A 13,990-nucleotide genomic window follows, 5' to 3' on the forward strand; every position below is an offset into this window, starting at 1 on the left:
TTGAAAAAAATTAATTTTAATTTTAAAATATATAAATAAATTTATTTATTTTATTTTATTTTTTATTTATTTATTTTTTTTAATTTTTTATTGATTATTTAAAGCATTACATAGCTCATGATATATCATCTTTCATACATTAGACTCAAATTGTGTTTTGAACTCCCATTTTCACCCCAAATATAGATTGCAGAATCACATCTGTTACATATTCACATTTTTACATAATGCCATATTAGTGTCTGTTGTATTCTGCTACCTTTCCTAACCCCTACTATCACCCCTCCCCTCCCCTCCCCTCCCATCTTCCCTCTCTATCTCCCCTGCTGTTGTTCAATTCTCTCCCTTTTTTTCCCTCCCCCTTGCCCCTCATAGCCTCTTGTAATTTTATGTATCCTTGAAGGTCTCCTACCATTTCCATATGCTTTCCCTTCTCTCTCCGTTTCTCTCCCCCCATTCGTCTTTGTTATCTGTAGTCTTTTCCACATGCTCTTCCTTCCTGTTCTGTTCTTAGTTGTTCTCTTTATATCAAAGCAGACATTTGGCATTTGTTTTTTAGGGCTTGGCTAGCTTCACTTAGCATAATCTGCTCTAATGCCATCCATTTCCCTGCAAATTCTATGATTTTGTCATTTCTTAGTGCTGCATAATATTCCATTGTGTATAGATGCCACATTTTCTTTATCCATTCATCTATTGAAGGGCATCTAGGTTGGTTCCACAGTCTAGCTATTGTGAATTGTGCCGCTATAATCATTGATGCAGCCGTATCCCTATAGTGCGCTCTTTTAAGGTCCTCAGGGAATAGTCCGAGAAGTGCAATAGCTGGGTCAAATGGTGGTTCCATTCCCAGCTTTCCCAGGAATCTCCATACTGCTTTCCAAATTGGCCTCACCATTTTGCAGCCCCACCAGCAGTGTACAAGTGTACCTTTTTCCCCACATCCCCGCCAACACTTGTTGTTGTTTGACTTCATAATGGCTGCCAATCTTACTGGAGTGAGATGGTATCTTAGGGTGGTTTTGATTTGCATTTCTCTGATTGCTAGAGATGGTGAGCATTTTTTCATGAACTTGTTGATTGATTGTATGTCCTCCTCTGAGAAGTGTCTGTTGAGGTCCTTGGCCCATTTGTTAATTGGGTTATTTGTTATCTTATTATTTAATTTTTTGAGTTCTTTGTACATTCTGGATATTAGGGCTCTATCAGAGGTGTGGGGGGTAAAGATTTGTTCCCAGGATGTAGGCTCTCTATTTACCTCTTTTATTGTTTCTCTTGCTGAGAAAAAACTTTTTAGTTTAAGTAAGTCCCATTTGTTTATTCTGGTTGTTAACTCTTGGGCTATGGGTGTCCTATTAAGGAATTTGGAGCCCGACCCCACAATTTGTAGATCGTAGCCAACTTTTTCTTCTATCAGACGCAGTGTCTCTGATTTGATATCTAGCTCCCTGATCCATTTTGAGTTAATTTTTGTGGATGGCGAGAGAAAGGGATTCAATTTCATTTTGTTGCATATGGATTTCCAATTTTCCCAGCACCATTTGTTGAAGATGCTATCCTTCCTCCATTGCATGCTTTTAGCCCCTTTATCAAATATAAGATAGTTGTAACTTTGTGGATTAGTCTCTGTGTCTTCTATTCTGTACCACTGGTCCACCCGCCTGTTTTGGTACCAGTACCATGCTGTTTTTGTTACTATTGCTTTGTAGTACAGTTTGACCTCTGGTATCGCTATGCCTCCAGATTCACACTTCCTGCTTAGAATTGCTTTTGCTATTCTGGGTCTTTTGTTTTTCCATATGAATTTCATGATTGCTTTGTCTATTTCTACAAGAAATGCCGTTGGTATTTTGATTGGCATCGCATTAAACCTATAGAGAACTTTGGGTAATATCGCCATTTTGATGATGTTAGTTCTGCCTATCCATGAACAGGGTACATTTTTCCATCTTCTGAGATCTTCTTCTATCTCTCTCTTTAGGGTTCTGTAGTTTTCATTGTATAAATCTTTCACCTCTTTTGTTAGGTTGATACCCAATATCTTCTTTTCTTTGAGGATATTGTGAATGGAGTGGTTTTCCTTATTTCCATTTCAGAAGTTTTGTTGCTGATATATAGGAATGCCTTTGATTTATGCGTGTTGATTTTATAACCTGCCACTTTGCTGAATTCATTTATTAACTCTAGCAGCTTCTTTGTAGACTCTTTTGGGTCTGTTAAGTATATTATCATGTCATCCGCAAATAGCGATAGTTTAATTTCTTCTTTTCCTATTTTTATGCCTTTAATTTCTTTTGTATGTCTAATTGCTCTGGCTAGTACTTCGAGAACTAAATTGAATAGAAGTGGTGATAGAGGGCATCCCTGTCTTGTTCCAGATTTTAGAGGGAATGCCTTCAATTTTTCTCCATTCAGAATGATGCTAGCCTGAGGCTTAGCATAGATAGCTTTTACAATGTTGAGGTAAGTTCCTGTTATCCCTAGTTTTTCTAGTGTTTTGAACATAAAGGGATGCTGTACTTTGTCAAATGCTTTTTCTGCATCCATCGAGACGATCATGTGGTTCTTGTCTTTAAGTCTATTGATGTGGTGGATAGCATTTATTGATTTCCGTATATTGAACCATCCTTGCATCCCAGGAATGAATCCTACTTGATCATGGTGCACAAGTTTTCTGATATGTTTTTGTATTCGATTCGCCAGAATTTTATTGAGAATTTTTGCATCCAAGTTCATTAGAGATATTGGTCTGTAGTTTTCTTTCTTTGAAGTATCTTTGTCTGGTTTTGGGATCAAAGTGATGTTGGCCTCATAGAATGAATTTGGAAGAGCTCCTTCTTTTTCTATTTCTTGAAATAGCTTGAAAAGTATTGGTATTAATTCTTCTTTGAAGGTTTTGTAGAACTCCGCTGTATACCCATCTGGTCCAGGGCTTTTCTTAGTTGGTAGTCTTTTGATGGCTTCTTCTATTTCTTCTTTTGTTATTGGTCTGTTTAAATTGTGTGTGTCTTCCTGTCTCAATCTGGGCAATTCATATGCCTTAAGAAATTTATCGATATCTTCGTTATCTTCTATTTTATTAGAATATAGGGTTTCAAAATACTTTCTAATTATCTTCTGTATTTCTGTAGTGTCTGTTGTGATATTGCCTTTTTCATCCCGTATGTTAGTAATTTGAGTTCTCTCTCTTCTTCTTTTCGTTAGCGTGGCTAAGGGCTTGTCTATCTTATTTATTTTTTCAAAGAACCAACTTTTAGTTTTATCTATTTTTTCAATGGTTTCTTTTGTTTCAATTTCATTGATTTCTGCTCTAATTTTAATTATTTCTTGTCTTCTACTACATTTGCTGTTGTTTTGCTCTTCCTTTTCTAGGTTTTTGAGGTGTTGTGTGAGTTCATTTATTTGTTGGTTTTTTCTTTTTTTGAGGTAAGAACTCCAAGAAATGAATTTCCCTCTTAAAACTGCTTTCATTGTGTCCCATAAATTCCGGTATGTTGTGTCTGTGTTATCATTTGACTCTAAGAATTTTTTCATCTCCTCCTTTATGTCTTCTATAACCCATTGATCATTCAATAACATATTGTTCATTTTCCATGTGATGTAGGATTTTTCCTTCCTTCTCTTATCATTGATTTCCAATTTCATTCCATTATGGTCAGATATGGTGCATGGTATTATCTCCACGCCTTTATATTTACTAAGAGTTGTCTTATGGCATAATATATGGTCTATCTTTGAGTAGGATCCATGTGCTGCTGAGAAGAACGTGTATCCACTTGATGATGGTTGATATATTCTATATATGTCGGTTAAGTCTAGATTATTGATTGTGCTGTTGAGTTTTATAGTTTCTTTATTCAGTTTTTGTCTAGAGGATCTGTCTAATGGCGAGAGCGGTGTGTTGAAGTCACCCATAATTATTGTGTTGTGGTCTATTTGACTCTTGAACTTGAGGAGAGTTTGTTTTATGAACGTTGCAGCTCCATTGTTGGGTGCATACAAATTGATGATTGTTATGTCTTGTTGGTGGATGGTTCCTTTTAACAGTATATAGTGACCTTCTTTGTCCTTCTTGATTAACTTAGGTTTGAAGTTGATTTTATTCGATATGAGTATGGCCACTCCTGCTTGCTTCCGAGGGCCATGTGAGTGGTATGATTTTTCCCAACCTTTTACCTTCAGCCTGTGTATGTCTTTTCCTATCATATGAGTCTCTTGAAGGCAGCATATTGTTGGATTTGTTTTTTTGATCCAGTTTACTAGCCTATGTCTCTTGATTGGTGAGTTTAGGCCATTAACATTTAAGGTTACAATTGAGATATGATTTGTATTTCCAGTCATGCTTCTTTATTTATTTATTTTAGTTTGGTTAGTTTTGCTTTTTGGTTATTTTCCTCCCCCTTTACTGAGATACTTCCTGCTGTTAGTTTTGGGCACTATTTATCAAATCCTCTTCTTGTAGTGTAATAATTAGTAACCTAATTATTGTACTTTCATGTGGATACCAAGATAAATGTTTACATATTATTTTGTTTATTTCAAATGATATGCTATTATTTATTGTTTAAAAGTTATTTAATTTTTATGATTTTATACTTTTTAGGTCATTTCCCAACAACTACTGGGATAAATTTGTTAAAAGAAAGGTTACACTCCTTAAAAGAAATACATACTCTGGTTGAATTCTAAGCTTATACCTGAAAATCGAGTTCTCATGTTAAAGCATGTATCTATATCTTATGAAAACATTTAAATCTTAATTCATATTTGAAGAGGGTGGTGTACTTAACACACTGTCCTAAATACCTCACTAAAGTAGCTGGAGAGCATCATGAAAACAAATTCATTCCTGATGCTGCTCAGTTCTCAGTAATTAGGTTGCATTGCACATCTTCACTTGTTCATCAGCTGAAAGGGCAAAGGGTTGTAGTATACTGTTGGTGTGATGGATGAACAAAGCTTTCATAGTCTGGAAGATCATTCTTTCTTCTTTCCTATGCATTGTTTGTGTAATTTGTTGGAGAGTTAAAGAGAAATACCAGGCGATGTTTATCCTCCTCCAGCTCTCCAGAAAATGAACTAGGCTGAATACTAGATAAATTTAAAGAGAAGCAGAAAACCTTCCTCCTCCCTCCCTTTTTTTTTTCTTTTTTTCCTGACTCCTGTGTTATCTTCCTCCCTCCCTCCCTCTCTCCCTTCCTTCTTTCTTTCTTCAATTCTTCTTTCCTTTCTTTGCATCAGTTTGGAAAGTATATCCAGATGTCTTGCCTAATTTTTAAATGTGAAAATGCACTATATTTGTACCTATTTTTGTGTTCTTGTGAGAGCAAAACAAATACTGCCCTTTGGAAGCAATCATGAATCCCAGAGGAGCTATAGCCCAATGATCTGCAGAAACTTGAAATGTACTTTCATACAATGGCATTAGAGCATTTATTTTAATAAGGAAATAAGCTTTGCATTAAATATGATTAAATGTGGATAATAATTCCAAACTTGAAACAAATTGACTCTTTTTTTGAGCCTCCCAAGTTCTATCAGTTTTGCTCAATTCATGTCTGTTTGCTCTAGTCTGTGCCATAAAGTTAATGGCAGCAAGCCCACAGTTTCAGGAATGGGCTGAGAAAATGCCAAGAAAAAGTCCTGGAATCTTAGTTCTGGAGTAGCATTTACAAATCTTAAAATAGATTGATTTTAAATAAATACTTTAACATTAGACAGACTTGGGATTTCAGATGCTCCAGAAAATTATTATTAGGGAAAAGCCTTAATTATTATGTTTTAATGTGTATTTTAAGCATACCAAATAATTCTTGAATTCACAGTTATTTTCATTATATCACGATTCATGGGTGGTACTCATATTTCAGTAATCACCTCCATTAGATTGTAAAGGTCCATGCGAACAGATGATGTCTGTTTTGTTCACTCCCACAGCTTAGGATGGTCAATGCTCCAAGAAAAATCAGTTTCATAAAGATTTTACCTACCTTAGCACTTGTTTCATTGTGAAAGCCATTGACCGATTGTTTTTGAATGAAAATTTAAAGTGTTCAGAATGATACTGCATGAAATAATAAATTATATTCTGCCTGTCTAAATGAAACAACCAAGTTGGTTTTTTTTCTTCTCATAAAAAATACTAGTGTGCCTGGTAAGATATTTTGACATCATGTGAGACCTATTTCAGAGGTGTGTAAATAAATAAGAATGATATACTTCAGCAAACCTGTTTTGAAACTCTTTTTTATTATCTTTTAGACATTGCTGTATGCACTTTTTATACAATAACTCAATCCTCACAACTGTTCTTTGAAGGAGGTAACATTATTATTCAGATTTCATAGAAAAGGAAGCTGAGGTACTTGTCCCAGTTCACACAACTGTAATGGTTAAGACTTCAAACTCAGAAGGTTGTATTCCATGATCCCAAAGTCCACAATTAAAAAAGGCAAATCTGCTGTTTCATGGTTCACCTATATGCCACAAATGAACATTAAAATTTTTATATTGCTGTTTTCTAATGAAATGTAGTTTTATGCAGTTTTCAAAAGCAAGATATGAAAGCATTCAATATTCAATGACAGAACCTGAAATATTAAAGTGTTTACTATAATAGTCATGGCTGTAGGTGACTATTTCATCTTCTTATTTCTTTATTACATATTCAGAAGGCATACCCATAATATCTCAGAGAATGTTGGGTAAAATTTGATAAATGAAACATTTTAAGCTTTCAAGTTGAAATATCATATTTATTTTTGCTTTATTTTTGTTCTTTATAAAAATTCAACCCACTTTCCAAAATTTGTTCTCTATTTACTGTTGTATCTTCCAAGTGGCACAAATCTCACATTGGACTCATGAGAATATTATTACCCTACATTTCTTCATGCTTTTGGAAAAGATATTACTATTTCAGTCAAATTTTCAATCTGAACTTTCTTAAACCTATGCTTCTGATACAAGTGGTATATTGTGAAGGAATTTAGGGAAAACATTAAAATGTTAAACCAAGTGTTACTTTATGTGTAAATATGCACAATATCTAATGTGCAAAGAAAACTTTTAGGTAACATAATGAATATAGTGCAAACTAAAATTTTAAATACATTATGCATATTTGATTTTTTATGTATATCTCCATATAAGACATTGTTTCTAGGCAAAGAAATGTGACACAATCAAATGTGCTATGTTAAGTTGCACAGATAGCAATGGTACTATTTTTGGGGAGGAAACTTTCAGCATAGAAAATGCTTGAAGTTTCAATGCCATACATCTGTGAACAGAATGGAAGGCAAGTCCTTCATAGTGAAGTTTAAAGCTGAGCATCTAAGCAAATAGAATTTCTAATCCTTAAAATGGTGCTGCTTATGAAATAGCCTTATTTTCTTTTAATGATCAATTTAAGATACTTTACTAACTGGTGAAAACCTATGATGAAAATAACATTAAATCAATATTAATAATATAAAATATAAAATCTCATTTGTTTTTCCAATAATTCTTATATTAATTGACAACTAATTAGCCAACTAAAAATTATCTACATTTTCTATAATTTAAACTTTTCCGATGTCCCATTTTAGCATTCAGTTTTTTATGACTAAAGTATCCTAATCTTAGCTGGGTGCTAATCTGGCTGAGTCATGAGGATCCCAAGAACAAAGCCAGCCTCAGCAAAAAGCGAGGCACTAAGAAATTCAGTGAGACCCTGGCTCTAATAAAAATACAAAATAGGGCTGGAAATATGGCTCAGTGGTTGAGTGTCCCTGAGTTCAATCCACAGTACAAAAAAAAAAAAAAATCCTATCTTGTCACCAGGTAATCTAAAACTATGTTAAGATAAAAGATTTTTTATTTTCAAGTCATTTCAGTTAACAGTTTCATAGTATGTCTACTACTTAAATAACTTTACTTTTTGGTCAAAAATAAATATTATGCCTTTTGAATTAAAAAGCAGTGGCTTCCTTGAAGTAATATAGCCTAATCTCCCACTTAGCTTTTGTTTTCTCTACAATAGTGGCATAAAACTAGTCTAACTTCAGTTTACTTTCTACAATGGGATGTGTGTCACTTGTTAGACAAGGAGATTCCAATCCCTGGAAAATGAATTCATTACTAAATGTAGTTGGAAAAATAGATATATATTAAAGACTTAAAATAATTACTAGATTTTTTTAAATTGGTGGTTTACAGATATACATAAAGGTGGAATTCACTGGGTATGTATGTAGTAGAATTTTGTTAATTTCCTTCCTGCTGTTTCTTTTGATGTGTGAGAAAATGAGGTTCCTCTTACCTGGCATTTATAATATGCTTGTCAGTAATTGTTGCTGGTTTTCTTAAATAATCCGAAATAAAATGCTGAGTTTTTTTTTTTTTTAAAGAAAGTTCTTTGTTATTTATTGGATATTATTGTCTTCACTGTACCAGGAACTTGTCTGTAGGTAATGAATATAATAGTGGACAATACAGAGTATCTGACACTAGAGATTTACCTATTGAATCAGTGGAGAATAAACACACAAGTTAATATATATCATAAATATGGTCAGCAAGGTAAGCAGGATATCCAAGTAACTAACTTGGAAGATCATATAGTAATTTGGAACTGGTTTCTGAGTCATAGGAGCTATGACATCAACTAAAGAAGAGTACTGGAAGCAAAGCTTCCTTCCTTCCCTTCTTGGCTACAGTCATGCGGCTTTTACTTGAAAACAGAAACATGAGAAGGATGAACAGCCTGGACTTTGCAGTATTCACTGATGCTAAATACAGCTCAGGCAATTCCTCCCAGACTCTTTTTCACTGACAGTGATGAATGTGATTTCTGAATGACTTGCTAATTACAGCTAAAGCCCTAGGGGATTTTATTTCTTATGTCTAAAGCAGATGAGTCAAAGTAAGAACTGTAAAGGTAATTCTTTATTTATTTTCATAATTAAAACAATTACAAATCTAAAGGAAATGTACCTTGGAAATTGTCTCATGAATATTATGTAAAATCTTATAGGAGGAAATGATTAAGAAGCAAAAGCATGTTTTATGTTTAGAGCTATAGAAATATTTTTATGATCAGGTATTAATATTTTATATGAACAGGTAAGAATCAAATAAATTTTAAATTAACATGGCATAAATAATACATAAAAATTAGTAAATGTAATAAAGACTTTTTGAAATTGAAAATCATAAAATATCTTCAATCTAAGGAAGGAATAAGAGCTCGTGTACAGCATTGAGGTTGGAAGCCTTGTAAAGAAAATGATGAATATTCCTACCAGAAAATATTTATCTTAAGTTTTTAAGTTTATTAGTAATATAAAGAATTCTGAACTGTTATTTTGGACTCCATAGTTTAAAAGCGATTATAAAACCAATAAAACGGTAGAACATTTTTTAGTTATGTCAGCTTTGGTAAATTTACTTAATTCTCCAATCATCAGTGATTTTATTTACAAAATAGACATATTAATGGTTGTACAGACTGATTGTAAAGAATATGTATAATTTTCATGTAAAATGTTTAAAACTTGATCTTAATAATAAACTCAATAAATGGATGAATGGATAGAAGGAGAGACAATGGCAATTCTGATGACAGTAAAAACGTTCCTTTGACCACCAGAGCCAATCCAGAGGTTGCTTGAAGACTTCCCCGTACTATATCCATAATGTTATGTACCCATAGTGGGTATATATATTACCCACTGGACAAATTTTTGCAATAAACTTGTCAGATGGCTTTTTATTAGGAAAATAGACACACAGAGGGATTAATTAGCTTGACAACTCTGTGGTAAACATGAGCTCCAAAATCAAGTGTGTCTCCCTCTAATATTGCATTCTAATATTCTGGAAGTTCAATTTTTAAAAAAAGGTTTTGTTTCCTGTGGATTTGAGAAATAAAAATAAAAAATCCTACTCCAGTGTATGTTTAGATCTTCAGCTCCTAATGTGAATTATTGCAATAATTTTAGTGTTCAAAAGTAATAAAAATGTAATTATTGCATCTGCTAATAATGTTTATAATTTAAAAAATCATCATCCCAATAATATTTTAGGAAGTACCTTCCTTCACACATGTATCTACCAGTAACTGATAGTATTATTCAAATGTACAGTGATGACAGTGTTCTCCACAAGGTAGATTTTAATTAAAATATTTATTTATTTTCATACCGGATCTTTTTTTACTACTACCATTATTTTACCTTATGCTGTAACTTTCTCTTTTAAGTGTATAGTTGAAAATATATTTTTAGGTGAGTGTCAGCTTCTTATACTATTGTTAAATTAAATGAACAGAGGGACATTAGCCTGAGGTTATGTCTGTACTTTATATTGCCAGGGAACAAAACATGATCTACTTTATTTAGCATGTAAAAACATCAAACATGAAATATATATACACACACACACACACACACACACACACACACACACACACAGAGCTACACTTCAGAGAAGCACAGGTAACCAACTGATCATACTATGCCCAAATAAGACAAATGCTTCATCATATCATGTTTTAATAAGACAGATATCTAGCTATAGAGAATCAAGTGTTTTCTCTGATTTGTTTCCATGTTTAACTTATAAAAGCTTGGTGTTTGCAATGCTTTTTGATCTTTCTGGACCTCCTTCTAGTTTTGATTGTTGCCCAATTCATGAACTGTTCTCTCTTCAAATAAACTCTTAAATTCTCTTTGTTCTCTCAGTGATTCTCAATGGAAAGGTAAATAAGAATGAGAACAAAGGAGTAGTAGAAGGGAAGAAGCTGTTTTAATCCTCAACACCACACAGTCCTCTCAAAAGCACACTACCTATCTCTTTCAGTTTAGCTAAGGTTCCTGACTTGTTCTTGTTACCATATTAAACCCTAAAGTGGGGAACTGCATGATACATGGTTTAAAATCACAGGCTTTGCATCTAGAGACTGCTACTTAAAATTGCTCATACATGAAGTTATTCACCTTTTAGAGCCATTTTACTCATTAATTTTTAACAAGTGGTATCAAAAAGCCAAATGGGCAGAAATGTACTCAAACATGGAGAGAATCTCAACAGAGGTTGACAAAGAATATGTCTTATAGGCCTTATAGAAAATAATAAAAAAAATTGAATTTTATTGTATATCAAAATAGATGTTATGTAGGCAGGGGTAAGATAAGGTTTATATTTTGAAAACATCACTCCAACAACAATGAGGAGAATGAACTAGAGAGAGGAAGAGTGGGACCAGGGAGAATGGCTATTGCAGCAAAACAGAAAGGACTCCTTGGTGGCTTAGATTACCCTTGCAGCTGAAGATGGTGCGATCTAAATTTTTTTCATATGTGTTTTGAGGCTGCACTGATTGAACTTGCTGGTGTGAGGTGCAGAAAGGATTAAAAAAATTGCAAAGATTTTGGCTTTTTGGTAACTAAATCAAAGAGTCATTTACGGAACTACAAACAGAATTCACAAGTGTACATATGATATTTAATGCCATGGCAATAGATGAGCTGACTTAGGAACAAATATAGAAAAAGTGATCTAAGAATGAAGCTCTGGGGGAGATTTAGAGGTAGGAAAGAGGAGAAGGATATTTTCAATGTTTTATTTACACATTTATTCAACAATTATTTTTGAATACTGATTATATACCACTTAATGTTTAGGTACTGAGAATAAAGTTTGGATAAAAGCAACAAACAAAATATATCTTTCTGGAGCTGATATTTTGGATAGAAACAGACTTGATGATAAAGAAGATCAATCAGACAAATAATAAAAGCTAAGGGGACTAAAAGCAGTAGAAGAGGGAAATGTTACATGTGTGAGAATCTGTAGGAAGCTTTTAACTCTTTGCAGATATTTGTTTTATTCTGCAGTACAAAATCAAAGCATTGTAATACTAAGCAATCAGCATGCACTTCCAAGAACAGAGAATATGCTTCTACTTAGCTACAACTACAACATTGTCACATCTAATATATTTAATAATAATATTTTTATGTTACCTAATGCCCAGGTTATCATTAAAAATATGTAATGCACATAACAATTTTAAGCAAGGTATATTTTCTTGAAGAGAATTATGGCTTGGTTATTTTTGAAAGGTCGATGTAACAGAATTTCTTGATAAACTGGCTGTGGAGAATTATAAAAATAGAAGCAGCAATGTTGATTCTGAATCAACATTGGAACAAGTGGATTGTGAAATTCACTCTTCCACTTGTGAAATTTAATATTTATTTTTTTAGTTGGACACAAAAACCTCATTTCACTTATTTATTTTTATATGGTGCTAAGGATTGAACCCAGGGTCCTGCACGTACAAGGTGAGTGCTCTACTGCTAAGCCACAACCCCAGCCCTGAGAATGGGATTTTTTTTTTATCTGAGATAGAAAAGCCTGTAAGGAGAATATTAAGCTTAAGTCATAGATATATAAAAATTGAGATATTCATTAAATATGTAAGCAAATATGTACATAAGGCCCAGGGCTTCATAGAAAAATTGTATCTGTATATAACTTTGGAAGGCATCAGTAGATAGATGGTAGTTAGAGCAGTGTTACTGCATTATATTTACTATGGAATAAATACATAAAAGAGATGTCTGAGCAATGAACATGGGCATTACAATATTCAGTGATGTGAAAGGAAAAAAATACAATAAAAAAATAGAGCAAGGCTAGAAAAGTTAGAGTAAAGCTGGTGAGTTCAGGTTTCCCATGACTCATTTGAAAAAGAGGTTTCAAGGAGGAGAAAAGTAGAGATATCAAACACTAATATAGGTTAACAAAGATGCTTGAGACATGATCTTTTGATTGGCATCATGGAAGTAGTTTATAGGAGGTGATTGGGGTAATACAATAGTTAAAACATAGAATCAGAGGAGAAAAGTAGATAACTGAAAGAGGTATTTTATTTAGCAATTTTTCCTCTCAAGTAAAATAGAAAACTGGGAAAACAGCTATAGAACAATGTGAAACTATTCTTTTTCAGAATGAATAAGAAATATTATTTTCATTAGCAAACATACAAGAATGAAGCAGTAGAGATTTAAAAACATTTAAAAAGAGATTTCAAAATGAAGAAAAAACGAAAAATAATTTCAGCAAAGAGCTTACTGTTGTGAGTTCATGGACTCTCCAGGATCCTACCTTCAGGTGAAAATGGGTAACAAGGATAGCACAGACATTACAAGAGGCGGGTAGAGAGGGGCTTGTATATGGATTTGATAACTTTGTTGATGTGGTAGACTAATTGATCCTAAATTTTGTTGTTGTTTGTATTGCTATTTCAGTGTAGGAAGCAAGTTTATAAATGAAGGTGTGATGGAAGTAGAAATTTTTGAGCTGTAAGAACAGAAAAGATATTCTTTAGAAAAGATGTGAAGAATGAACTAGCTAAGAACCTATAATACTTGGCACATTAAACACTCTTAAATTTAAGGTCTTGAATTTATTAGCACATTGTGTGTGTTGTGTATGTTTCCATGTAAATTAAGCTGTCTGGTGGTAATCACATATTTAGATTTAAGTAAGGCTATGATTTTCACTGGTGAGAAATATTGAAAGAGGCTAAAGCATTGAACAAAATTTTGGCATGAACACTGAAATGATATTAAATGTTACAGGATTTATAGCAGAGAGAAGGAAAGTAAGCAGGATACTAAAAATCACCAATGAATGAAAAGGATTCAGCAGGATTTAAGCAGAGGACAGCAGGAAGAAAGGGGTATGATGGGTATCATCTGATAGAATCTGCTCCAACAGAGTTTCTTTTGAGAAGGAAGGAGTAATGCTTTAGAAATGCTAAACAGCACTCAGGCCGACATATATGACTCAGTGGTACATGAGAAGTATTATAAAAACAGCTAGCACTTGTGAAGGTTGATAGTGAAATGGAACCTTTAGGATCAGCCAGACATTACTTAAAGCCAAGCAGTTAGGAAATGTTTAGAAGTTCAAACTGCCAAGATTTTTTCCCCCC

At 33.3% G+C, this 13,990-nt stretch overlaps 1 protein-coding gene and 1 long non-coding RNA gene across 2 annotated transcripts in view; one reads left to right on the top strand and one right to left on the bottom strand.

Annotated features, from left to right (window-relative positions):
• The window catches only part of BCHE (butyrylcholinesterase), a 75,061-nt gene that overhangs the window by 20,084 nt on the left and 40,987 nt on the right, over window positions 1-13,990 (bottom strand). The gene's annotated exons all lie outside the window — the stretch shown is intronic.
• LOC308653121 overlaps window positions 12,213-13,990 on the top strand; it is a 51,333-nt gene continuing 49,555 nt past the window's right edge. Inside the window, exon 1 of the long non-coding RNA XR_014022988.1 lies at window positions 12,213-12,332. This is a non-coding gene — a long non-coding RNA (uncharacterized lncRNA). The remainder of the gene's footprint in view (window positions 12,333-13,990) is intronic.

The sequence above is a fragment of the Spermophilus citellus genome (assembly GCF_964194105.1).
Source record: "Spermophilus citellus genome assembly, chromosome: 7".
NCBI classification, from domain to species: domain Eukaryota; kingdom Metazoa; phylum Chordata; class Mammalia; order Rodentia; family Sciuridae; genus Spermophilus; species Spermophilus citellus.